Source organism: Vanessa atalanta, chromosome 3 (assembly GCF_905147765.1).
Source record: "Vanessa atalanta chromosome 3, ilVanAtal1.2, whole genome shotgun sequence".
NCBI lineage: Eukaryota > Metazoa > Arthropoda > Insecta > Lepidoptera > Nymphalidae > Vanessa > Vanessa atalanta.
This window is the reverse complement of record NC_061873.1, coordinates 5,494,402-5,521,680: the sequence shown is the minus strand read 5'-3', so window position 1 is coordinate 5,521,680 and position 27,279 is coordinate 5,494,402. Positions and strand designations below refer to the sequence as shown.

The following is a 27,279-nucleotide window of genomic DNA, read 5'->3' as shown; positions in this document are numbered from 1 at the left end:
ATTTTCGAACTTTCAATAGGTACATAGTGAATGTTCGGAATGGGAAGTATTTATTAGGTGAATATTACCAGAAGCGAGTGTGCCGCTGAGATTACGGTCCGGAAAGTATAGGGCTTTTTCTGACTATCGTCGTACGCGGTGCACAGGTGTCCGTAATGTGACACGAATCGAACCCCGGGTCAAAATGGCCGGAGCAGTAAAGCTTCGCATCAATATCTACTTCTACCTTAAGTTAGTTCCAGTCAGGGTAGATTCCTAAAATAATGGCAACAATAATAACTTTAAAAAAAACGTAAGTAAAATTTTTGGTATTTCTGATTTAAATCAAACAAAACATTCCGTTACAGGGTAAAATAAATAAAGAGAAAGGATTGTAATTCAAATATATGCCTCCTATGTAGTATATGGTAATTGAATTTTTGCAAATTGTTTAAATTATGGCTTTCGTCGACATTGCGAAAAGGTTGCCAGTAATAAAATTAAAGCGAGGAGTGCAAAGAAAGGAAACATAAAATTTCAGGTGACGTCGGCCCTTCCATTAATTTATCGACAGGTCGTGGTAGCAGGCCATGAGGATAATATTTATGAAGTAAAACGGCGCGGCACGATTTTCATTAGTTAATTATTGGACATAATAATTGTCAAATGACGATAGAACATTTTATTCTGTCATTGTGAGAATTTCCTTGTCAATTAGCGCATTGAAAATTGTAAAAATATAATTGCTTCGTTAGCTTAACGACAACGTTATTAAAAAAAAGTTGCAATAGTATTACAATTTGAACAATCAATACTATAATAAGCTCACTTTCTAAATGTGCAAAACTATTTTACTACGAAAGTATTGAGATTGTTCAACTACTCTCTTATTTTTAGAAAAAGGGTTTTGAATCATTTTAAATAAGGAGAATTAGAATTCTAAATAGTTTTATACATCATAATCATGTGTTTGTACATATATAGGTAATCTATATGCTTGTATTTGCACGGGTGGCTTGGATGAAATGAGCCTGGCGTCAGGCTAGTATCCGATGCGTAGCGTTTAACTGCGCTATCTCCGACCGAATTGGCACGTTTAATTGAACCCCTGTTTCAGCCATTAGTGTACGAGACAACAGTTATTGGCACTAGGCGGTCGTCCTGTTGTACATTTGTACGTACACTTCGAACATAGTTCCTAAACGGACTCCTGAACATTTAAGGTGTTAAATTTACATTCGGACATATAGTCTTCGTGATTTAGCGATTACCGAACTATTTTACTGGATGTGTAGTACATCCATTCTAATTTATGTATACTTATGTAGGTATATGAAGCAAATCTAAAACCAAGACAAATAAATCATTTAAAAGAATGTATAGGACGGTAATATCGTAAAGTACCTAAGCGAAATACGGCATTTTAGAAAAATATTTAAGAAAGATAATATTCTTGCTAAATGTGACACGGCTAATAAATCCCATAATGGTGTCGTAAAATTTCGGTGGTATTATCTCGGGAAAAGCCGGCTATTTTACATTCACCTGCGAGGTTTCCCTCCTCATCCAATTTATGTTAGTGGGCACAAAACGAACGCTGACAAATGTGAAAATAAAATGAACATACGTTTTATCTCTACGCTCACGGAATCGAATTCCATCCTTGTTGGTAGAGTGAAGAGCGAGGCGTGCACAGGACGCGTAACCGACATGCCCTCTTACATTACTGTTTATCTCAGAGAATAAAAATTTTAGTTTTTTTTAACTGTAAACGTTCGTGATTTAATTTAATTATATTTTTGTCTTTATAAGACAAAAATATGATTATCAATAAAATATAGAGAAAAGCTTGAGGTTTAAAATATTTATTAATTTCGTACTTTACATATATGTATAGGTATTATAAAAGTATTTTCATTATAAAAATGTAAAAAGTTGAAACTTCACTTTAAAATTACAATGTAAAGACCGCTTTTATTTTGGCAGAGTCCAGGAACTTACTACGAGTTATTTTTTGTTTTAAGTTGTTTTTATACATTAAAAACTTGAATTTCAAGACGCACAGCTACCTTGTAGTTTGTAGCTAACATTTATTATGAAAACGTCTTAAAAGTGTCCCTGGATTTTGCAACCACTCGCGTAGTTTCTACTTAGATACGGTACGGTTCGGTACGAGGGCGCACGAAACTAAGTGGAACTTTTCCCAGGTCGGCGTATATAAAAAGAATTTTAAAAGATATTCCAAGTTGTAATTTAACAAATGACGCTCTTAACTCAAACATAAAAATATGTAACTTCGCGTGTTCAATCAGATTTGCATTGATTAATAAACTTATTTATTACAACAAAAAAAAAGACAATTATAAATATATACATTTATTTTAATACTTATGCAAGTAATTGGCGTAGTATATGAATGTTTTAAATAATTGTTTCAATTTCACTCATAAAAAGAGTAAATACTCTGACGAATCGTCGGTTGCCTGTTTGACGTGATTGTTATTTCGTATGTATAACAGACGACGAGGTAATAATATGTGCTTAATTTACAAGGGTTGCGAGATAATGAGAAGCAACGAAGGACGTTTAATACAGTTGTGTGAACAAGCACAGCTTACGTACTGATGAGTCGAATACAGCTCGACGCACTTCAGATAACTCGCGTATCATAAAACTTTGCCGCTATTTGCTACCTATAATTTGTCTTTGCAAAACTTTGTCGCATCCGATAAGATTTCTGTTGAACTTCGTTCGAACTTGTTATGAGTATCCATATCTTGGTTTGTATTTTGTATCAATAAATCTTTCTACGTGTCAATAGACTTTTGTTTTATTTGTTCTACTAACTGCTATTCGTAGCTCCGTCCATGGAAAGTTATTTCGTATTTTTTTATAACTTATTCGTAACATTTTTTTATAATAATTTACTTGCTGGTGGTTCTTATGGGTAGGTACTACATACTCAACACATATTTTAATTAATCGTTGTGTACCAGTTTAACTGCAGTGGGTCAGTGTAACTGCAGACATACGGGACATAACATCTTAGTTCCTAAAGTTGATGGCTCATTGACAATGTAAGGTTAAAATTTCTTGTTGCCCAATGTTTATGTTATTGCATGACGGTGTTCATCAGTTACATAACAAACATACTTACATATGTTTATTTAAATTAGATGAGAATAATAGTATCGTGTGTTATTTTTCATAGATTCATAAATTTGAATGGTTTCGTATGATTTGAATGAAGCGATTTCATTAAATTAACTTCTAGTCTTAATTGGTTAATATATTTTAAAAACTACTTTTTGTATAAAGTATTTTCTAAAAATGAAAAAAAACCTTTTAACGCGAAAATTGTAGCACAATATCTAAGTGTGCAATTCTAAAAATAATTCAACTTTGATCTACATTAATTTAGCGTAATCATACAAAAGCGCTCTAGCGCGCGCTCGGTGAGCTATTTCCCATAGTCCCAGAGTAATTATACGGGGTGGTTCACAAAGGCCGAGGTCGTGGATGAGGCGTTTCGGCGCGCGGCGCGGGCGTCGAGGCTCTGAACAGCCAGTAATGCATTACCGACGTTGCTGACGCCTTGCAACTAACGAAATTACAATTATACTACACTACATTAATCTGATAATGAAATATTAACATAGACTCTACATATATAAATTACGTAAGCATTTTAATTTGATTTCCAATCGTGAAGTCGATAATACATATTTTATTATAAATTTAGCTATATTTTTAAAAATATATACACAAAATAATTTATTCTTTGAAACAAACAGTAAGACATTATATATAAGCATGTCGAAGCTTCGGGAACATAATCCCTTCCTCTTATTACGAATATAACATAATACTTATTATTATTGTTTAAGTAGCAACTGAAACTGCAACAGAGTTCCATAATAAATATTTACGAGTGTAGCGTATTATACTAAATACTTAAGAAGTTTAATTGAACGAGATGGAGAATCAAGTAAGTATATAATGAGTATAGAAATGGAAGCATATAAGAGGTTCGAGTTAGAACACGCGACGCCGTCGTTCGCCTAATGAAGCCGTAACGGAATGGGGGTAGGCAAACTGACACCGTCGCACTCGCACCGTCGCAGCTGTTGTTATTATCACGATCAGCATAAGGAAGATAGCAAAATGCATTGTATTAAAATAACTTCAAAACGAAATGACTTCAAAACAACCGAGAGTAAATGAAGATAAGGATATGCTTTTATACGAATAAAATTGGACAATATTGTTTTCATAATTCATTAACATAAATAAAATGTATTGCGTAATTAAAACAAAAATAATTAACTACCACATTATACAATGATAACCATCAGTTAATACGAGCATATATTCGAAATTACCAAACTAGTCTAGTACTGTATATGACTAATTGTTGATTCCGTAATTAGTGCAAACCGCTTCGTACATACGGAACCTATAAACATGAATGATATAAATGTAACATTTATGTCGGATATATATTTAACAAAACGAATCTGTGTTAGTCAAATAATACTGGCAAGTAAAAATGAGGCAAAGGGGAATATGTAGAAAGCTGATTCACATCACGGCTGTGTAAAGCAAAGATCGAGTTCGGAGCTCGGCTGATGGCCCCCGTGCTGCTCGCCACAGTCCGTACTTATAATCTAATATTCGCAATTTACGAGGATCGCGGAAAGGGCCCACGGGGAGCTGTAGCACTGTCATCATGCCAGCGTACCTGCCGGCTGCATTTACCCCCGCGTTAAGTCTATCGCTGTAGCTTTTTACGAGGCCAATGTTAGCGTACCTTTGAGGGTAACGTTTATTTTTCGTGAATCAGGTGACACGGGTAAAGTAAACACGAAAAAAAGGAGGATTACATGAAGTTATCTAACCTCGCTAAATAATTCAGCGTTTGTTAGTACAAAAAAGTGGCTAATGAAAAAAACAACATTCTGTATAATATTGTTGTTTATTTGCTTATATATTGTCATGTAAAATAAAATCATAATAAAAATACTCACACAATACTAAAATAAACTCTGTTTTATATATTGTATTGTAAATATTGATTTGATATTAATTTTTGATAAACAATATTTTTTTTCATAAATATGTTATAAGTTGATTCAGGATAGAGGATTTGAGAAAAGATATGATGACAAGGGAAACTGGTACTAAAATAGAAGAGCATTGTGTGAGGCTTCGATAGAATAGAAAAGCTTCGGCACGGCAAGTCTTGTACGGATCTCGTCACACTTAGGTTAATCTCCAATATCCGCGACGAGCGGCTTCCGAAACGCTATACATTACAGTATTATACAAAGCTCTGCAAAGAACTACGTAACACGCGAGTATCGCGCGGTAACAAATACTTTCCTTAATAAATATAACGCTATGAGATTTACCGAGGCTACTAAATTCCAATAACAATTACAATTATAACTATTGTTCTCATGAATTGTATTGAATTATATACATATATCAGAACCTTAAGAGTTCCTTACTCGTTATTTAAATTTTAAAAAATGTAATTTATCAAACATGCCTCAGAAACAACAATTTCAAATTACACGAGCAAAATTAAATAACAAGAGTACGGTCCGAAATAACAGGAAGAATATGAAAACACAAAGGCGAAATACAACAAGAGGGACGACACAAAGCGACATATTTACTCAAATTTGAATCCGGAACGTGAGGAATCAGCAGTCTATTACGTGACCGTTAATAGCATTCTGCTGGAGACCAGACTTCGTACTAGCTACGTCTTAGTTGCTACTCTGAGCCCGGGGCGGGGTAGATCTATAAATTACTGAACCGAACTTACGACAACTCGTTCCAAACCAGATAAGCTACGCCACAAAACAATGCTGCAGACAAACGGCTATTTCGCTAACAGTGTTGAATATATACTATGTATATGTATGGATAGTGCACTGTTAATCCTAAAAAATATAAATTCGACATAATATACGAGTCGTATTTTGAAATGAAATAGAACAATATTTTATATTAAACAATAAAAGCTGCAATCTAAAAATATAAATCTGAGTGTAATATAAGTCACGGCTATTCTTTCAATTTACACCACGTTCAAGGGGGGAGCGCTTCTGTACTTCTGATAATTTAATAAGGAAAGTTTATTGGAGTTAGGAGAACGTGCGTGTCTGGCACGCTTGCCGCAAAAAGCTGAAAACTTTGATTCAATTAAAACCGAGAGTTGTACCGAAGACGTAACAAATTTGGCAAAAAGTCCTCGTCGTAGCTACGCTTAAAGCTGAAAATAAAGCACATTTCTCGCGCTACGCTACACATAATGTCAATTTAATCTCGTTATAATATGTATATGAGACAGTAACGAGAAATTAAATCAAACGTTAAGACTTTAAAACCCAAAAATCGGTCCGCCAAAAAACCTGCGACATTAACATTGGTTCGGAACATTTATTATCATTTTATTTTAATTTTACTGGCGTATTTTATGAATTTTAATAGACAGCTCATACTGGACAGATTTTACGAACAAAAAAGGTGTCAAGTCCGGTGGGACAGAGCCGCGTCGCCTGCGAAAGCCGCTGGTGGGGAATAAGGGGTGACGAGCATTGTTATGCAAATTGAGGTCGTTATTTCGCTACGAGTGAGGAAAGAGCGCGACAGCGACCGCCCTATTGCGCCCCGCGAGCACATCGCCCGCGAACAGCGCACCGCAACGCGGAAGACGCTTTGCATAATTGGTTATACAAGTACCTACATCGACACACTGAAATGATCTCTGCGGCCCGGCTCCTCTCAGCTCCCTGTGCTACTGTTAGGATCTCTTTACTATTCATGTAATTCACAGTAAAGTTTCAAACAACAAACTTTACTGAACGTTAAATCATAAGTGTTCAGTTTGTAATCGGTGGTGTATTTACATATTAAAAGTTTTAGTTCATAACTACCTATTGCAAATACAAGTCATGTAACTATTTTTATACAAATTATAATAAACTGTAGTCAAGCATTACATACAGTTTACTCTTTACGTTTTGTTGAAATAAAATTTTCTTGTTTTTTTTTTATTGTCGTATAACCGCTGATTTTTACAAAGTGTATCAGGTAAGAGCCCCGTTATACTGGTTATCATAAGCCCGCCTAAGATATTCATTCAAACGAGGCTGCGGGCGAAATATAATGGGAAAGAATGAACTGTTATCTTAGTATATATTATTTACAACCTTAATCGAATTTTTTATGGCTTCATAAATTCTTTTCTATATTGTAAGAGCTGATTTAGTTTCGATCTTTAAAAAACTGTACCTACATTTAAATGATTTAATCTATCACAACAACTGAAAACCTAATATACCAAAAGATCCTATGCAACTAATTGTTTATTTTGAAACAATATTTTTGTAACAAAAGTACTTTTTATTAGTAGTTAAGACATAACGTATTCATTTTTTGGATTAACTTACATGTACTGGTGTACGTTAAGCTTGCTTATGTCTATTTTAGGTCATTACGTGTCAAATAAAGAAATAAGAATTCTATAGTTATACAACACGCAGTTATACAATTTACTTTTTAACGACCATATTAATATTAGAAAAATAAAGAATAAAATATAACAAAATATTTACACAAATGTCCATTCTCGCATGCTCAATGTGAAACTTGTTCCGATTCGGTTGTCGACATGCTTCTGACGGACGGATTGACAACCAATCAGCGGCATACTCATAGTCGAGTTCTGATAACTTTTCATTTCCAGCCACATCACTATTTTATGATGTTAGTCTGTGTTTTTGGCAGCATTTTTTCGAAACATATACACTGTGGTTTAATTACGATTCGAAATTCTAAAATAGCTAGTATGTAAGGTTTTTACTACAATTCGTATCTTTCAATTTGCGTTGTACGTGGCTGCAGAAAAGTTTGAAGTATCGAATAAAATACTTTTTTTACACAATTAAATTACAAATTGATATATTTACGACAATAGATTATCAGAACTGTTTCTTTTCATTCAACATTACTGCTATCGTATATAAGTCTTTAAAGGACTTTAATTATGCTTTTTCAATATTTGATTCTCCGACATCTATGAGCCGAAGTGGCCCAGTAGCTGGAACGCGTCAACTTATGATTACAGGATCAAAACCGGGCAAGCTGTCCTGAATTTTCGTATGCTTAATTTATATTTATAATTAGAGAGCAAATTAGTATATATCAGATAAAAATTGGCCACATGAAGTGATGAAATAGCATTGCAAATGCTCCAAACTATCTACACATAAGTAGAGATCGTTGTCCAGAATATTCACAACTTTTTTAACATGGAAAAAAATAAAAAAATATTAGAAGACATTCTAAATGTTAAGAAACACTGACAAGACAATTATATTTTGAATTGAACAAACTCAAACTAGAACACGATAAAGTGTATAATAATAATTACCTTATCTATAATGATAGAGGGAAAGTTTCAAAGATATAACAGTTTATAAACTCTAAAGCATAATAATAGATTTTCGTTAATGCTCTGACGCTTAACCCCGTTGGCGGTAATATTTCAGCTGCTAATCGGTGAAATTTTTTCTTGACTAGGTAAAATTACTAAAGTTGTAGCCATCATATTCATATTTCTGCCCAAATTATCCAATATAATAAGTTTCAAAAGAGTAAGAGACGACTTTTAAAAGGAAAAGTTCTGCGAAAGCAAGTAATGGCTCATCCCGCTCACGATTTCTGCCCCTCAGGCGGAACAGGCGGACCGGCAGCGTCAAATAAGTTTCTAATTGCTTATATTACCAAGTTATATTCGCTCTTGAAAGTAATTAAGTCTTAAAGTTAAAACCACATTCACGTATTTCACCAAACTTTTAACAATTTTTCATGTCCAGTGTCAGAAGTTTTTGTATCGAAACTGAAAACGATTTACGATTTATCGAGTTCTCTACCTTTAACGAAAACTACAAACCCGTCCAGCATGTTTATTACAAGTGAAACATGTGCCACGTTACGAATACTGTGCTTTAACACGCGCCCGCAACTTCAGTTTACAACTTTAATGTTCACACTTTTTCCGATTTAGAGTTGAAATTAAGAGGTTGTCTGGCTTAGAAGAGGTCCGGTTCCTACAAGATTCAAAACCATTCTCCAGATGACGTCTGTCTCCAGATCCGTAATTAATTCGTACTGCATTAAAGCATATACATATTTATTTAATAATTTCTGTTAGGAATTATGCTATTCTTCTATTTTCCAGTTTGGTCTCCGGCCATCCACGGGGTTAGTTCTGAAGGTCGAAATATCCGGAACCATAGTATGATATATTTTCATAATTACCAAAATATTATTAAAATAATGTACATATATATTTTAATAACATACAATCATTAAATAAAATAATATGAAGCGTAAAATATAGAGCAATTTATATAAGAACAAATATAAAAGTTTCTTCAAAATTTTCGTAGTAAACGAGAACAACAACAAGTACTTGAAGAGTCTCGAGAATGTGGAAAACGTTAAAGGTGGAGTAGGTAGACGCTTAAATTCAGGAGATATGAAGGAAATGTGTGTGGCATTCTTATTTTCAAGTTGGCAATAACACAGTGGATATGGAGCGTGCATGTGGCGTTACTGTGGCAGTAAATTAAGTAGCTAGAATAGCTCCCAAAGATATACGAGTTCAGCGCTCGCTATCTGATCATTCCCTGTCCAACGCCACTGCGGTTTGTGCTTTCAAGTTATCTTGAATCGTGTTTTTTGCTTACATAAAACAACGCGTCAAAATCGAAATTATTATGACTTTCATTATTTTTTTATACAAAATGAATGAATTACTGCAATAGAGCGATTCGAAAAAGCTTTTGAGCTTGAAACGCATTTTGTCATACACATAACATAACATAACATAAACCGCCTGTAAATTTCCCACGGCTGGGCTAAGGCCTCCTCTCCCTTTGAGGAGAAGATATGGAGCATATTCCACCGCGCTGCACCAATGCGGGTTTTGTCACTTACTTAAAATCACATGTACCCCAGTATGAACGACTAGGTGTAAATACATAAGTATAGAACAAACAAAAAATGTTTTTAATGATAACATAAAAAATTAAAAAAAAAAGAAACACAAAGAAGTTTGTTTAACGCTAAAGAAAGTTCTCGGGAGAAAATAAAGAAGGCCAACTTAAATTTAGTATATCGGTCTGCGAGTGTTTACGAGGCAGGCCCCTGAAATAAACAAACCGAAGGCGACGGCAAAGCACAAAGGCCAGGTTTCGTGAAATAGCCGCCTGTTTTCATTTTCTGTTTTATCGCAGCTGGAAAACAAATGAGAAGCATTTTTGTGGGCGACGATGAAGTAATTACATCAAAAAACGTTGCTTGTTTTTACGCTATGACACGACCACTCTAAATGTGGTAACTGATGTTTCATTAAACATTATACATTAAATTATAAAACAAACATAAAAATAATTATTACTTTATATATCGTTTCCCAGTTATCATTGTGTGAAAGTATTTTAATTTTTAATTATTATTGATTATACGTTTAACCGTTTCATGGTAATCTTCGGGATTCATAAATTCGATTAACTTAATTAAATTAAAATTGTGTGGTCAGATATAGGATACACTCCTCTCGGTTATTATAAATAAACATTCATATAAATTGTTTATACGATTGAGAAACGGTTTTCTTTGCAAAGAAGCTTGCTTTCAGGAAGGAACGTCGTGCTGAGTGCAATGCAAGCACCTGACGTGCAAACGAATATCCATGCCATAGATCTATGTATGTACATCTTGTTAAGTGACAAACAAGAAAAAGGAAAGGAAGTGTTAAATGTAAAGATAATAATCAACAATCTTTAGATTTTTTTTAAATTTTAATTTTCATTTCCGTGACATTGCAATACCAAACTCTTCATACACTTCTACGTGAATAGGTGCTATTTAAATTAATATATTCTGAGCTGGTACTAGAAAATTTGGCATTTTCAAAATTCTTATGCAACGTTCCAAGACCAAATTAGCATTTTATTTTCTACACGCTACACACGTATTTTACTTGTATTTGTTTCTATTGTATACTTCATTCTCTCCAACGTTTTATATTAAATAATGTTTGCAAACCTATGAAACATTTCTGTGCAGGGTATCGTATACTCGAAAATAATTTATGTTATATTTATTTTATTTACTGTTAGTAAAGTTTTTATTGTTCGGAAATCGACGGATAATGCGACATGTCAAAATAAGCAAAGACACTTTTTTTTCTTAATTAATATATTAATTGAATTTTAAAACATATAATTTTGGAAATATGATTCCTTAATACAGGATTTATATACATGACGTGACTTATTGCATTAAAAAAATACTATAGTCGCTATAAGCCGGTCATCGATTCATCCTATATCACGTTTACACAGACGAGTTAACTCTTAAATAAATTCGCTAAATTCAACGTAGAAACAGTCATCTATCGCATTATCTGTGAAAATAATAGCAATAAAAAAACCATAATGAAATTAGAAGCCTTTGTTATTTAATATTAAATTACAAAAAAATATATAAATAAAAAGTTAAACAGACGTTTTATTTACGTTTATTTACATCTTTCAAACTAACTCGCTTTCGTCGAGACCATGTTTTTGTATACGTCACTTTATACGTAGAGGCCGTAGAAATACATCAAGCCAAATATATAAATAGGTTAATAGCGTACAAATCTTACATTTATTAAATATATATAACATTTATAGTGTTATTAAAGTTATATTTAAAAAAAAACATTAACTCAACTCTTTACAAAAAAAATTAAGTGGCTTTGTTCTCTGCAAAGCGTAGAAAAAAATATATATGTATAAGGTAAACATATAACTTTTTTTATATAATATTATATATAGAGATATTTATATTACCTTACATTACGACAACGATAGTGGATAGGACTCATGACCAAATTATATTACATATAATGTTATTTTAGAAAAAATAAAGAGATCCCGACTCATAAATAATATATATCAAACACCAGTGTCAAATATATTAGTAGATAAATATAAATAATTCACACGTAAATTTAATTCCAAACTTTAATATAGAAAATAGACTACAATGGTTCGGTATGTCGGGTACACGGTAAACGGAAGGGGAGGATTCAAATTAAAACATTAACAATAGGTAATTCTCACGTGGTTAACGAGCGGCTCGAACCATTTTCACCTTTGAAACTCAATTATTATATTGTATATATTAACGATACTGTGCTCGGCTTTGACCAATACAATTACGGGAACAATAATTTCATTCTTCTGGGTTGCATTAATTTATACCATAATTTTATCGTGTAATGATAGTCTGGACTGTGTAGACGAAAATGGTGTGGTTTAATAACAGGTATATATCTCAGAATATGCTTGAGACTTTTTTAATTAAAGATAGTATTAATATTAATGAGCCTAAAGTCGCTAGAATTTACATATTGTGTTTGAGCCATAATAAAGTTTACCTATACTTATATATTTTATTGCTTCTCAACACAGGAGCCTTGAACATCGAATAGAAATTCGATCATATAACACAAGATACATGGAATACAAACGTGTATCGTAAAAAATCGTTCGTTTGGGAGAAGTGCTAATGAGAGGGCATAAAGCGTGACGTCGTAAAACCAAAGCATTAAGCGCCCGCTGCCAGAAGCTGCACCCTAATCTATTCTGAGCTATTTTAATTAGCATCGTAGTAATAATAAAGTGGGGGCGAAGTTTTTGTGGCGTCTCGGACGATGTTTCTCGAGCCGTGGCGGAGCCCGGCTGACGCCACCCGAGCCGACCACGCTCACTGGGAATACTTATAACTTCTCGCTCTGTAAACTTATCAAGTTCCGCGCTCAAACTCATGGCTATAATAAATGTTTGCCGATGAGTTGGGTATTTGCGGCTCTGAGATAAAGGGGATGTCCAGCCTCGCAAACGTTTTCTTTCTCTGTGAAATTACAACTTCATGGAGATATTTTAAACGTAATACGTATTTTCATGCACAATGAGCTCAGTGTGATCCATATTTCAGATATTTAATTTCATGCAGCCCGCCTTTATATTAGTGCTCACGAAATAATTAAAATAAACTCATTATATGGTCCGCTGTTAAATTCAATTTAATCTTTTAATTAACCACACAAATGTTTTAAGTTAAAACATATCATTTTGTATCTTAATAACAATCGTTTTAAACGTTTAGATGGAAAATTTGTTACATCAACAAAGGCTTTTACGGCTATGAGTTTAAAACAAAAGAGAAACATTTTTTTAACAAAAAAAAAAAACGAAGCAATAAAATTGTAGTGAGCCTCGGACGGGGTAGAGGTTAGACTGTAAAGAAAAACGTATCTCGGGGTAGTAAATCTCTCTGAGCTTGATAGCCCCACAATCGCTTTCGCAGCGGCACTTGTTTCACGCACCGCCTCCGCTTGCACTACAATAATTTCCTTCCTGCTATATTTTCTTGAACACTTATGTTGGCTTGAAAAAACTTTTCAGAAAATTTTAGGGGCATGCATAAATTTGGTACAGAAATGGATTCCAACCCAAATAAGTATCTCTTAAACATTTTCTCCCAAAAGATTTCTCTTTTCTATCGCTTGTAATTTTTTTTTATTAGGCTGAGTTTTATTTATAGGGACTTGAAGAAATGGTCGAATTTGTAGTTGCAAAATTAAACTATATAAGACTCGGAGAGTTTCCACAACAGTCAAAGTCAAAACCTTTATCCAACAAGGGCTTAGTCAAATCTTTTTACTATTTAACAATAAATTATTAACACTATTAACATTCCATAAAGTACATAATCTTCGAGTATATGATGTTATATGCTATTTTGTAATCGAATGTGAACACATATCTAAATATAATAACACTAGCAATATTTTTCGATTTCGCATTTTAGATGTTTTTTTAGGTATACATAAAAAATCCAAGATAGATTAGTTAATCTATAGCGTGTTCGACTCTTATCGCCGGCATTGTAACGTCCATTCTCGGTTATTTTCTAAAACTGAAACTACTGGTACAAATATTCAGGGTACTTTTATTTGATCAAATATTCCAAATAAAGCGAACGTACGGTTGCAATTTAATTCAAAATCTTTTAATCGTCTTTATCATATTTATATGAAGCCGACGCAGTGTACTAACTGCATAAAATATAACTTACAAATTTTATTAATGTTGTTTAATAACTTAAAAATATTCGATATGATCAGGAATATCCAAAGTCTTCATTTATGACAAAGTTTTAGTGTATCTATTAGTTTTGCCAGCATTTACCACGGTAAAAAGAACATGGTAATTTTCTCTTCGCCTAGACCACATGAAACTTTAGGCAATACATATGAACACTATATAATTTAACCTTATATTACATATTTAATAAAACATTTACAATTTCGTAAAAAATAAATATTCAATAGGTACTTATATAATAGAGAAACTACTCTTATAATCCCATTATGGTTTATAAAATGATACTCTTCTAGTTTATTAGTAATTTTATTAGATAGTTCCTCTATGCACAAAAGCACAATTATAATAAAATAAATATAATTGAGAAAATTGACTGATGAATTTTTATAAGTCACGTTTAAAATTAAACTATTCCACCGAAATAAGATTTCACATTTATCGTGCACTGAATTGCGTGCGTCTTAATTGCGCCTTCATTTTTATTTTATAATATAATAATTCATACTCTAATCATTAAACTTAATTTTTTGCATAAAATTTAATCTAGATCAATAGACTGTAGAAATATGTTAACAAAATTTAATTTTAAATATCTGGAGCAGCACGTTATAACTTTCAACCCAGTTAGGCTTAGGTCAGCGCGAACCCTACACCTTGAAGTGGTAACATTTCCATTCCGAGATTAACGAGACCATATGAGATTTAAATTTAATATTATTTATAAATTTGCATATCTTTTATTAAAATATTGAAAGTATAATATACATATATTTAATTGCGTTGCATGAATTAAATCATATCGTTAAGTAGGTACGTATCGAATATAGTTCATCATTAAATGTTAGTGTGAAAGGTTAAGTTAAGTTAAATTTCTACCAGATGATGCAGCGCGATTCGGAGAGGGTTTTAGTGTATAATATTATCAAATAAGTAACCTCATTTCGTAGTTTCAACAATATTGATTTTCACTTGTTTAGTTGTAAATTACAAATTGTTGTAAGAAAACAAGAACATCCACGTGCTTTTTAATTTATGTGATTAGGCTGAGTTGAAAATGCTAGATAACATCGAAAAAAAACTTACGCTGTAAGACCTGGCTACCTAACTCTCCTCTGCGTTCGAGTTGTACCAAAAAAGTCATTTTTCGTTACCATTACCAGGCGTTACTATTATAATTCGAGTTGTACCAAAAACAGTCATTTTTCGTTACCATTATCACGCGTTACTATTATACAAACATTATAAAAATTACGATTTTCATTATAACAATAAAAGAGACGCATTCCAAGCGTAAAATCATAGAGAACATGTACAAATATTTGTGGATAAAATGTTTCTGATCTTTTATTACTTCATACCATTAGCATTTTTTTAGCATTAGCAGCCTGTAAATTTTCCCATTGCTCCCACTGCTGGGATAAAGGCCTCCTCTCCCTTTGAGGAGAAGGTTTGGAGCATATTCCACCACGCTGCTCCAATGCGGGTTGGCGGAATACACATGTGATAGAATTTCATTGAAATTAGACACATGCAGGTTTCCTCACGATGTTTTCCTTCACCGCCGAGCACGAGATGAATTATGAACACAAATTAAGCACATGAAAATTCAGTGGTGAAAGCCTACCTGGGTTTGAACCCGAAATCATCGGTTAAGATGCACGCGTTCTAACCACTGGGCCATCTCGGCTCTTATCTTACTTCATACCATAAGTCTTAAATTTTATTATTAAAAATGATGGTTTGCAACATATATATAAAGGAATTAAATCCGGAAACAACAATATAACGCACATATACATACATACCAAGACGACAAGGTTTATTTTTTGTAAGGCAGTCTAAACAAACGAACTGACATTAGGCGGTAGAACCAACATGCCGTGACGGCAAACGGCATGACGCTCTCAAACCTCCTCTCCGCTGCTGCTCTCTATACCTAGAGTGTGCATGACGCGTGTCCTATATAGTAATATAGCACGTACTTCGGTTATATTATATATATATATTATTATAAAATACGAATATAATTATTGAATTAACAATTTGCAATTTATTCTTGATTTTACTCTTTTTTGTAAATATAATTATGAAAACTTTCAACGATCATCAATTTCGATGTTACACATTTTTTATGAATAATTTGATTCAATTTAGTGATCTGAATATTCCCATAACAGTCTGTATGTGTGATTTTTTACAATTTCCATTGACTTTTCGGTTAATACTCTTTCACTTTCTTCAATAACCTCTGATCCAGAGGACAGACGTGTAATATTTTATATTAAAAAAGTTTTTATTCGCATTCTCTGCCTGCCAGGATTTTTACAATCAACGCAATATCTACATTTCTTCTTTTGATTTTTTCATTTGTACTTCATATGAAGCAAAATTATTATAAATATATGTGCATTTTTTTTATTTTGTTTTACATTAAATAAAAACATTTTTTTGAAGGCAAATGTTATTTATTACTTACCTAGAGTTTTTTTTTACTTACAGTATAAAATAATATTATCCTTCAACGTCACGAAATAAATACTTAAGCAGAAATGCTTGTTCGTTTAAATCTTAGGAAGAAAGCAAAAAAGGTTAAGGGAAACAATAGATCCTGTTAAATCCAGGCAAACGTTTAGAACACATAAATTTCAAACAAAGAAAATAAAGTCTTCCGAATAACGTAACGATTGCTCCAGTACACGAGTCAGTTCGGAGTTAGAATAAGTATCCAATATAAATAGGGACAGGGACACATTTGTCCGGCGAAATGTCCGCCTAGGTCAGGTGGCACACGGTAAAAGCGTTGAAAGCATACATAAATTTACGCTACGCGGAGCTGTATAGGACGCAGGTGGCCTTAAGTACTGTAACTAACAGAAACTGTATGTACATACATCTTGATGGATCAGTTTAGTGAGAGAAAAGTGGTCGTTATTATCATACTCGCATGTCCTCTATTCAATTAAAGCTTTTATCTTTTCAATGTTTATAAAGGGGGCGTGGCTTAGTGTAGACATCGCATACAGTCAAACTCATTTCAGTAATATGATTTCTGCTGGCTTCGGACTTTGCTTCATTCGAATGTTAAATATGTTAAAGTTTAGAAAAGAAGACAGTTGGGAACTATTCCTCTCATTTTAAAAAACTATTCATTTACTATAATTTAAAATTATACGAATCGAGAAATCTTAGTTTATTAAGTTTGTTTTGATGATTAAACGAAGAATATTTAAAAAAAAATAAAATACTTTTTTGTTAACCATAGAACTAAATATTCTACGTGTTATTATGAATATTACCCGTTTATATTCTAACACATGTGTATCAGTGGAACAGAAATAAAAGTCCGTTTCTTAGAGATGAATCGTTTCAACATTTTTCATAGCACAAATTTATTGAAGAAGGGAATATTTACCCATAGTCTAACAATCAAAAGCCGTTGAGGCGCTGTGCGGGAGATAGACTTCGCTAACGAAGTAAACAATCGACCGACATTTTGCGACCGGAGGACGGGCCAACGCCAGCATCAAGACAAAGCGCTGATGAATCTGATTATTTCGTTTCAATGTCTTCTATACGAAATTCAAGCTTGAATCAAATGTTTTTACGTTAGGTATGTAACATATGAAGTAATCCAATATTATGTAGGTATACGAAATCTAAATTTTTGCATCTAGTCAATTAATAAAATAATTCTAATCAATCGAAGTCTACTTACTTTTTTTGCTATTTTTTCCTTATAGTGTTAACTGTTTAAGACCACTGAAACTACCTCTTAAAGACACTATTACAAAACAACTAATTTCTCTGCAAAATGAATGTATTACATGCTCAAATCATCCCCGAAAATAACGCTAAAATGAAATGAGTATAATGTATTAAACTATGGCAGCGAACCAACGTACAGACACGAAAATATATTTTGTTTTAAACCATTCATTTATTGATTTAACAATATTATAATAAGGTAACAGAAATTAAATACTTAGATACAAAAAACGTTAACAATTTTTTTCTATAAAATTATTGTACCGTATTGACTCAATATTAATATACAATTTCATTTTAAAAAATACGCTTTAATGAGCTTGAGAGAAAAGGATTAAAAGGATTACATTTTCACAATACAGACCAAATATTCGATTATATGTATTTTGAACTTTAAGCTTGGATCCGCTGAATTGTTAATTAATTTTATTTAAATAATAATAATAATGGTTATATTTTATTTGATCTCCAAAAAATATTCTTTTAAGATTTAAGTTGAGATTATTATAGTGAAATTGAAAAGTTTCAAATAAATATATTACAATAACAATAATTTTATTATTTTTAAATATATTCATATAGGTGGTATATATTATATACAATAAATGTATACATCCAAAAAATATTTTCAAAAGATTCAATAAGTTACATATATTTAAACTTTTAGATTGAAAAACAACATAAAAATAAAAATTCTTGATGTTTTTCTTGATTATATTCGGATAGGGAATTTGAAATTCTCCGTTTTCCTCTACTTGACCGCATTAAAATAAGTTGCGTAGTTTACAAGATCTAAGCGTACTGAAGGCGGGAATACCATGTAGAGATAACTGAGATATTTAAAGAGCTATCGAAAAATAATAGAAAAACACATAAAAAAATCTGCTTAGTGTGGCACAATATATTCCCGCTGGGTGATAGATGGTTGAGTATGGTCGTAGAGATCGGTTGCCTCGAGATTTTTAAATCTGACTGAATATTTGCGTTTTATATCAAAAGTAATTTGGTTAAAAATTAATTATAATTTTTCATAAATTAATATACTTTATTCATTAAAGAAAATAGTTACAAGGATTGAATCTTGATTATTAATTTTTATCATAAAAGTATAAGCAATTGATTGTAAAATACTTGTTTAAAAATAAATGACACCAAATAAAATCTGACAGCGGTGGGATTCGAACCCACGCCCTTTCGGACTGGTGCCTAAAACCAGCGCCTTAGACCACTCGGCCACGCTGCCTGTGACTTATCAATCGAATTATGTATCAACATTCGTTTATCATGGGTCCATGTCGTTTGAAACATTTATTTTTTTTCAGTAAATTTAATGTTTAATATTTATAACAATATTTCAATATTATTATGATTATTTTCTGAATCAGAATTTGTTATCGACTAATGTATGAGCAAATTGATATTATTTAATGCCTACTTAACGTATGTACATACGGTTTAAGACAGATGCTTAAAAATATCGATTGTCTTTAATTTGATTAAAAATTTTGAACATTATAGTGGGCACTTTAAAATCAATATAATATTTATAGGTATAAATAGTATCTACCGGGAGCGTTAATGTTTATCTATGAATTATTTAGGCGATGCGAATGTAGATACTTGTAGCTCCACATTCCGTGCGTACGTTAGCCAGGAACGGTTTGCCGCCTGCGAACCCTCTAACCGACGTCGACACACAACCCTGAGTGGCGCGCTTACCAAATTCCATTCCTTGATACAACACCTCCCATTTTGTGTAGGTATGCCTTGTTTCCATTTTCTCATTGCATCATGTGGTATGCTCGTGTGCAGTATGGTCGACGAGAAACGTTCATTTAAATTTTTTAACCAAATTTTCTATTACTGCGTAGTTTACAACACAACACCGGTACAAACAAACATGAAAGTTAGAACAATAACCGCCAACTTTCTCCATATTTTATGGCAACTGAAAACATTGAAGGTTAGTTCTCCAACGCAGAAGTAAGGAAGCAGGCGTGCAGTGCGCGTTATTTACGACTCCCGATTCCGGTGCCGTTAAGAATTCAGGAAATCTAGTTCAGTTGTAGCCGGCGCACGCTCGCCGACATAACATTCAACGTTACTATTATTCTTGTATATTGCTGCTATTTGAATACACTTACAGGGAAAACAACGACATCAATGAACGAGGTAAAGCATAAAGTTATACTATGAGATAGCAAAATTAACATTTTAATTTTGAATTATTTAACAGAACAGTAGTCGTAAGTTTTAAGTGCAAGATCCGAGATACATTTTTATCTAGGGAGCAAACTTGCAGGCGTTCCAGAGACATAAAACCTTACTTAGTGAGCCACAAATCCTCGTAACGTTAAGCCGAGATAAAACAGCCCGCGCCACACTGAAACGGAGCTCAAATTTTTCACCTGCGGGCCGCGTCGCGCCGGCCGGGGAATGTGTGCCATACAAGTTATTACTTACACAAGAATTATGATGCCCCATAATGAAACTTCCTTGCGTTAACCACACCTAACCGCCTTTTACTGTGTTTATGACTATTCACGACATTCTCTTAACCCTACTTAATTATGATGTTTGTATTTACAAAAATAAAACTTATTGAAGATTTAACCATTAGTGGCTAATTTTTAACTATTGATAAGAAGGAAAACTTTTAAACAATAATATAAAAATTGATAGATGTAAGGTAGCAACATTTTTCATTTGTAATATTTCTTGTCTTCTACATTTATTTGCTTTCTCGGAATATAACTTTGGCTCCATAAGAAAAAGTTAACGACATCGTTTTTACGGCCAGATACATTTATATAAGATTAATGGTTTGTATAAGACTAAGAAAAATGATATAGTAAGTCACCATATGTTTACTTCGACATTATAAAAATATTCACAATTTCTTACGATCTAATGCGAAATAGAAGCTATTGAATTAAATGACTTAAAAATTATATTTGTTAATTAAAAAAATGTACCACACTCAACTAATGCACTAATTTTCAATATTACTATAGAGTATTTGCACACATAGGGCTAGGCCCTACCATCATCTTTCATAGAAAATCTGGGAATATAGGTATCGAATGCGCTAAGGTTTCTTCAATTTTTTTAAATATTTTTCTTTAAAACCATTCCACATAAAGAAGCGGATGATGATTGGTTACATATTCCAAGCTACTTCATTGGTAATTTGTACACCTTACACATGACAGAGTTTCATCCATCACATGCAGGTTTTCTCACGTCAAATAGAAATTACACACACGAAAACTCAATGGTGCCTGTGCGGAATTAAATCCTCGTCTAAGATTTATATTTTCCATCGACATAATATCAAAGGCGACTTTAATATTAGAAATACTTCTATAGCTACGATTAATTGATCCATGATTAATATAGCTTTAGAAGTATTTAAGTTCAAATGCAATGAACATTATGCTGACATACAATACTAGTCTTAAAACATTCTCTACATCATTAAATGCTTGGCATATCATTTATTATAATCATCATACGTATTAGAGTTACGAAAGATATACACGACCACTCGGAGATCCCCAAACAGAGAAGTGTAATAAAGCCATTAATTCCGCTTTACGCGCAAATAGCATAAATCAGGCTGTAGCGCCTCGCACCACAAGACCGTAGCAAGGCGCAGTGAATTAAGGCTTGTGTCCTAAGCGACAAGCCACCATCGCTCGGAAATTAAACTGAACTCGGTAATCTCCGTAATATTTAACTTATATTGCCGCCCTACAAAATACAAGATTAAATGTTGCATACTCATTCAGAATCTTGATTTATGTGAATTCAACTAAGTTTTGTTCTTGTAACGTCACATTTTACATTAATCAGATCCAAAGAACTCGAATGCAAATCTCTCTCCACTACTTAAAATGTATGACATATTTAATATATATTGTAATAGATTTCATCAAAATCTTAAAAAGTATGTTATTATAAATTTTTAATTAAAACTTCTTTCTATAGCGAAAACAAAAGTACTGAAACACTTTTCAATCTCTGAAGCTTTGACTTCCACTGTATAATAGTGACGCCTCTGTGTTATCAATACTGTTTACCGAAAATAATCTCCTATATTGGTAAAATACTATATTCTGCATACAACTGTTATTTTTTATTTTATTGCTAATCGAATTGTCTTAAGTTTATAATAGATTTCGCAAAATGTCTTCGACGTTCTTTAAGGATATAATTTTATTTTTATTTTACAGTATCAACGACGATTTGGCTTAACAAAAAAGTACAAGAACTAAAGAAGTTTACAACAAATTGAAGAAAGTATTGTGCACTAAGCAAAGCAACTACAATAGAAACACTAATGGCTAAACTGCGGATTTCCAGTTGGACTCGGTCGGGTCGTGGGATTAACGAAAATTAGATTTCAATAAGACGCTTGAGTCGTGGCAAGGAACAAATCTAAAACGGAACGATGTAATGCGGAGACGGTCACGCTCCTCCCTTTTAATGCAATGTCAGCAGTCCGCAGTCGCAGTCAGCTTTGGCCGGGACGACGTGTATGATCGATATTCGTAATGATAATGTCTGCAATGAATTCTACTGGACTGATACTGAATTTAATTTTATAATATTCAATATAACATTATTCTTTACTTAATCTGGCATTGACGTTTACAATAAGCTTAATAAAATTATTACTACAGATCATATAACGTCACTTTACTACTACTGTAATTATTTTTTAGGAATACAATTAAAGTTAATTCTAAAGATATTTTGGCAAGTTTTTATTTAATTATGATAGGATGTATGGGTCGAAAATTGCAACTGAATTTTAAAACGGTACCCAAACTATTAAGCTGTAATTTTGCGCACACTTTAGGTGCTACGTGTAATACAATTACCTATGTGATCGTTTCAGTACACTGATTAAATAAAAACTCGTTTATGAATTTGAAAACTTTTTTACGATGACATTTTAAGAATTTCTTTATCTTCTTTTTAACATAGAAGTAGTTATTACGTCTTGTCTACAAAAGATAAGACGATGAAAAATCATGAAGATTTTAATAACTACAATTAAGCCTATCTATTAGAGCAGTGTTGTTGAACCTCGTTGAATACGCGTTAGGAATTTAAAAAAAAATGTGGCGGCTCCCAGCTGTGACTTATCCGAAGGAAAGTTATTGATAAGATTTATAGAACTTAAAAGTTTAAATTATCATTATTAGTTTAGTGTGTGGCAATAAAAAATCTATTTATATATGTTCTTTCCAACTGACATCTAAATTGTTAAAAAATAAACTGGCACAGAATTCTCACTGGTATTGTTTTTTTATCTTAGTTGGGACCTACAAGCCCTTGCCTTTTCTTTTACCCGCGAACCCTGAGTAAGGCATTGCGAACCCCTAGGGGCCCGTGACCCCCAGGTTAAAAAAAATATGTATTGGAGTATTGCCGGCATTCACCACAAAGAGAATAACTGATTCTTTCGAGTATCTTGTAACAGTATCCTTTTAAAATTTACAATGTCGTTATTATCTCACGCTAACCGAATTACTCGAGTGCAGACAAAAAAAATATAGTTTTTTTAATAAATATGATTGAACATTTCATATTCAGTTAAGATTTATTAAAATAAAATGCTTTTGTTTGCCACATTTCGATGGTTCTGAATAGCTTTATTCCACCAAAGAAATCACAACGTTAGATGTAAACTTCAGAAGAAAAATTTAAATATAGAAGAGTATGTAATGTTCCATATATATTTTAAAACATTTATGTTTTATGATAATACTGTAAATTCACAATAGACAAAATCTTAAAACTTGGATTTGCGCCTTAATTCTGAATTCATCTCCCAACATGCGAAAACTCTTACCAAAATAGTAACACCGCTCATAATAAAACTGTTCATGTAATTTTATTGTATAAATGAATAATACTGTGGCTTTTCTCTTTATTTAGGAGTTTCGCGGAAACACTGCTACGTACTTTATCACTTTATAGTGAAACAACTTAGCAATTTATATTAACTTTTCAATTTGGCATACATTACACCAAAGTATATGTGCATTCACATTTAATACTGTCTTTTCTTCTAATTTTATATAATTGAGTAATACGATAATGTATAATTAAAGTCTGCACCCCTAAATATCTGTCTACAAACGTGACATTAATACTAATGGAGGAGTCAAAAGGAATATAAAACAGGTGACGAAACGTCCAATGGAAGTATGAAATATTTGTCTATACTGAATACAAGCAAATCAATTAGTTATTAGGGCAAATTTAGGTTAACAATTAGGAAACTAAATATATATTTTATCCGTTTCTCACCGACTGTCATATAATTCGCTAATGAACTATGTCACTTTCGTTTGAGTCGATAAAGAAAGCAGGTAGTCATTGATATTTATTTTTAAAAAATGTGCTTTTATATACCAAGTAGGTTGCTTTAGATAGACGTGATAAATAATATCAGGAACAGTGATTATAAAAATATTTTATAAGCCTCTTACGAAAAAAAATAATGTTAAGGTATTGGACACAAAATTGTCCAACTAAGTACGTTATAAAGTACAAGTAATTTACGTTTCGTTTCTTAATGCAAGACTTGTCTTTTGATTAATATTAACTATCAAATGAAATCTCGTTTTTATTTACTAGACAAAATAGGCTGTGGAATTTAGCCCAAAATTGTAATATATGTATAAGAATTATTCTTTCACAGACATAGTATGCGAAATAATGCCCAAAGAGACTGAAATACAAAAATATAAACTAATAAAGAATTGAATCAAATAAATGGTCGCAGTCTAAAAATAAATTACTCCTCAATTCGGCTATTTCATTTCAAATCGAAAGAGAATGTCTACATAGATTCTCCCAGGCACCGCGGAAAAAGAATACAAATAAGCACGTAAACGAAAATGGAATGCTTCCCTGAATCCAATGGGCATTCGAAGAATTTCAATATAAGAAAACTACATGAAAAATGCTATTACATTTTTAATTAGAATTACCCAACTCCCCGGTAGATAGTTGCTATCTACAAGTTAATATGTAACGATTCGTATTTATAACATTTTAAACTTGAAGGAAATTAACAAAGATTACAGTGTAGAAACATTTACGATATCTATTCATACATTTTGTCGATAACAAATCCATCATTATTCTGTATAACAAGCTCGAATTATTTATTCATTACATACCCGTACGCCGCGCACGTTCCCAATAGATAACTCGCATAATTCGCACAGGGATGCTGCGCAACCCGGCGATACAATAGCAGATTATCAAACAAAATGACGTAAATAGTCCTCGAATAGTAGAAACTAGACGCGGGTTAAGGGCCCGCAGGATGTCCGGCTCGCGACTAGAATACCAGATGAGCCATTTAAACTGGGCCTTGGTTAACCGACCAGCCAACACTTTTCTTAAGTAAGCTATAACAAACCCCAATTTCCTATAATATGTATCCATTTTACGACAACTGTGATCCAAAAGATCTTAATCATATTAAAATGTTTTAAAAGAACTATTCTGTAGTGGAATTTTTAACTATCATGTTCTATTTTTATGGTGCACTACAAAATTCAAAGCAATTTTAAATTGTCGGAGAAAAGTGGCTATCGAGGAAACGTACGTTTTGTTGCTTTCAAAGGATCGCTAAAAGAAACTTAGACTACGTACCGTTCTTGTAAAATGGAGCTTCTTAGACACGTTTTACTTCGATATCTTGAAATTTCTTTAGTTGATCATTAGGTTTGTTTGATACTTATATAAAATTCTACACATATATTTAATACTTTTTTATAAAATGATGAACATATTTTGTTTAACTTTTACCTATAATGTATAATTTCAGACAAGTTTTTTTTCCAGAAGACAACTCTCATAAATACAAAGCAGGGGGACAAGACGCGCAGTAGTGTGCTGATGTGACAATTCAATTATCTATGAGCGACGGAATCCGATTGTCTCAAAACAAAGGCCCTGCTAATAGTACCACGCGACGGATAAACAGTACAACACCGAGTTTGTGTTCAAAAAATAAAGGCGCGACGACGCCCGAATAAATGAGAACGGCGATAAACAGGAGGATTCGTTCTGAGCGGAGGGTCGATATCGAAATACATTATTCCCCGATCCGAGTGTTCCGATTCAAATTGAAAGAGCACCTCCAACATGAGATTTCTCAGGCGGCGAGTGGGCGCAGAATATAAATCGGCAAATAACCAGAAATGGAAAGGCTGTGAATTTACGCTCGTGGTAACCTATCTCACTGTTTTATAATACACTTGAAGCAATAGATTTATAGTTTTAGTGATCTCCTAGTGTTCATGTACAGATAGTTTGTTGTGTCGGACTATCGAATATTTACATATTTTATATATATTTTAATCTTATAATTATTGTTTGTGTAGACACAAATACGACCTTCTTAACTTTTAAAATTAATAAGGATATCCTAAAATGTTTTATATGGACTTATTGCTTGTTTTCTATATTTAAATAGAAAATAAATGAATTCAGGATTAAATATGTATGTATAACTCCAAAGCGAGAAACATAAATCTTTCATTAATAAGGAAAACTGTTTCCTGATCACATAGCTCCTAAACATAAACTGAATACTTCTACTTATGCAGCAGAAAGGACATACGCCACCCCTCATCCTGTATTCTGCCCAATTCGCAACACGCCCAGCCGATATTTACGTAACAAACGTCTTTGCTGACTCCTGACATACTGTGTCGTTCCCCTATGTTATAACAATGATAAACTATCTTCAATATTTACTTTACTCATATTTGTAAATCTACCGTGCGTTATACGAAAATACATCTTAGTTTCGAGATTATTCTCCTAACTTAACTTCGATAACAACTCACATCACGCAAACTCTTCAAGTACATTTATCATAAACTTTAATATGCATACGTCTGGAGAATTATTTGAAACAATAAAATATCACGAAGTGATTTTCGCTATGGCAGTGTTCAAGAGACATGATTTTATATAAGTATTCTTACTTTAAAATAATCAACTTCAAATACACAAAAAACGATGCTGTTTGGGAACGACGACCGATTGATTTCGACGTCGTTTGACCGACTACCATGTAAATTGGCATATTTGTTTATTTACCACAGAGACTTTTATTTTATACTTTCCACTTTAACTCACCACTAGATGGCGCTGTAGCATATCAACTTTAATACTATTCAGCTACTAATATTTACCAAAAAAAATTGTTGAATTTTTATCCCATTTACCTTTCTCACACGTTCTTTTGTTA

General features: G+C 32.7%; 1 protein-coding gene and 1 non-coding gene across 2 annotated transcripts in view; both read right to left on the bottom strand.

The window, feature by feature from the left end:
• The window catches only part of LOC125076849 (E3 ubiquitin-protein ligase MIB1-like), a 155,785-nt gene that overhangs the window by 114,882 nt on the left and 13,624 nt on the right, over positions 1 to 27,279 (bottom strand). The gene's annotated exons all lie outside the window — the stretch shown is intronic.
• On the bottom strand, positions 19,151 to 19,230 carry Trnal-uag. The gene has a single exon. It is a non-coding gene; the product is annotated as a tRNA-Leu (tRNA).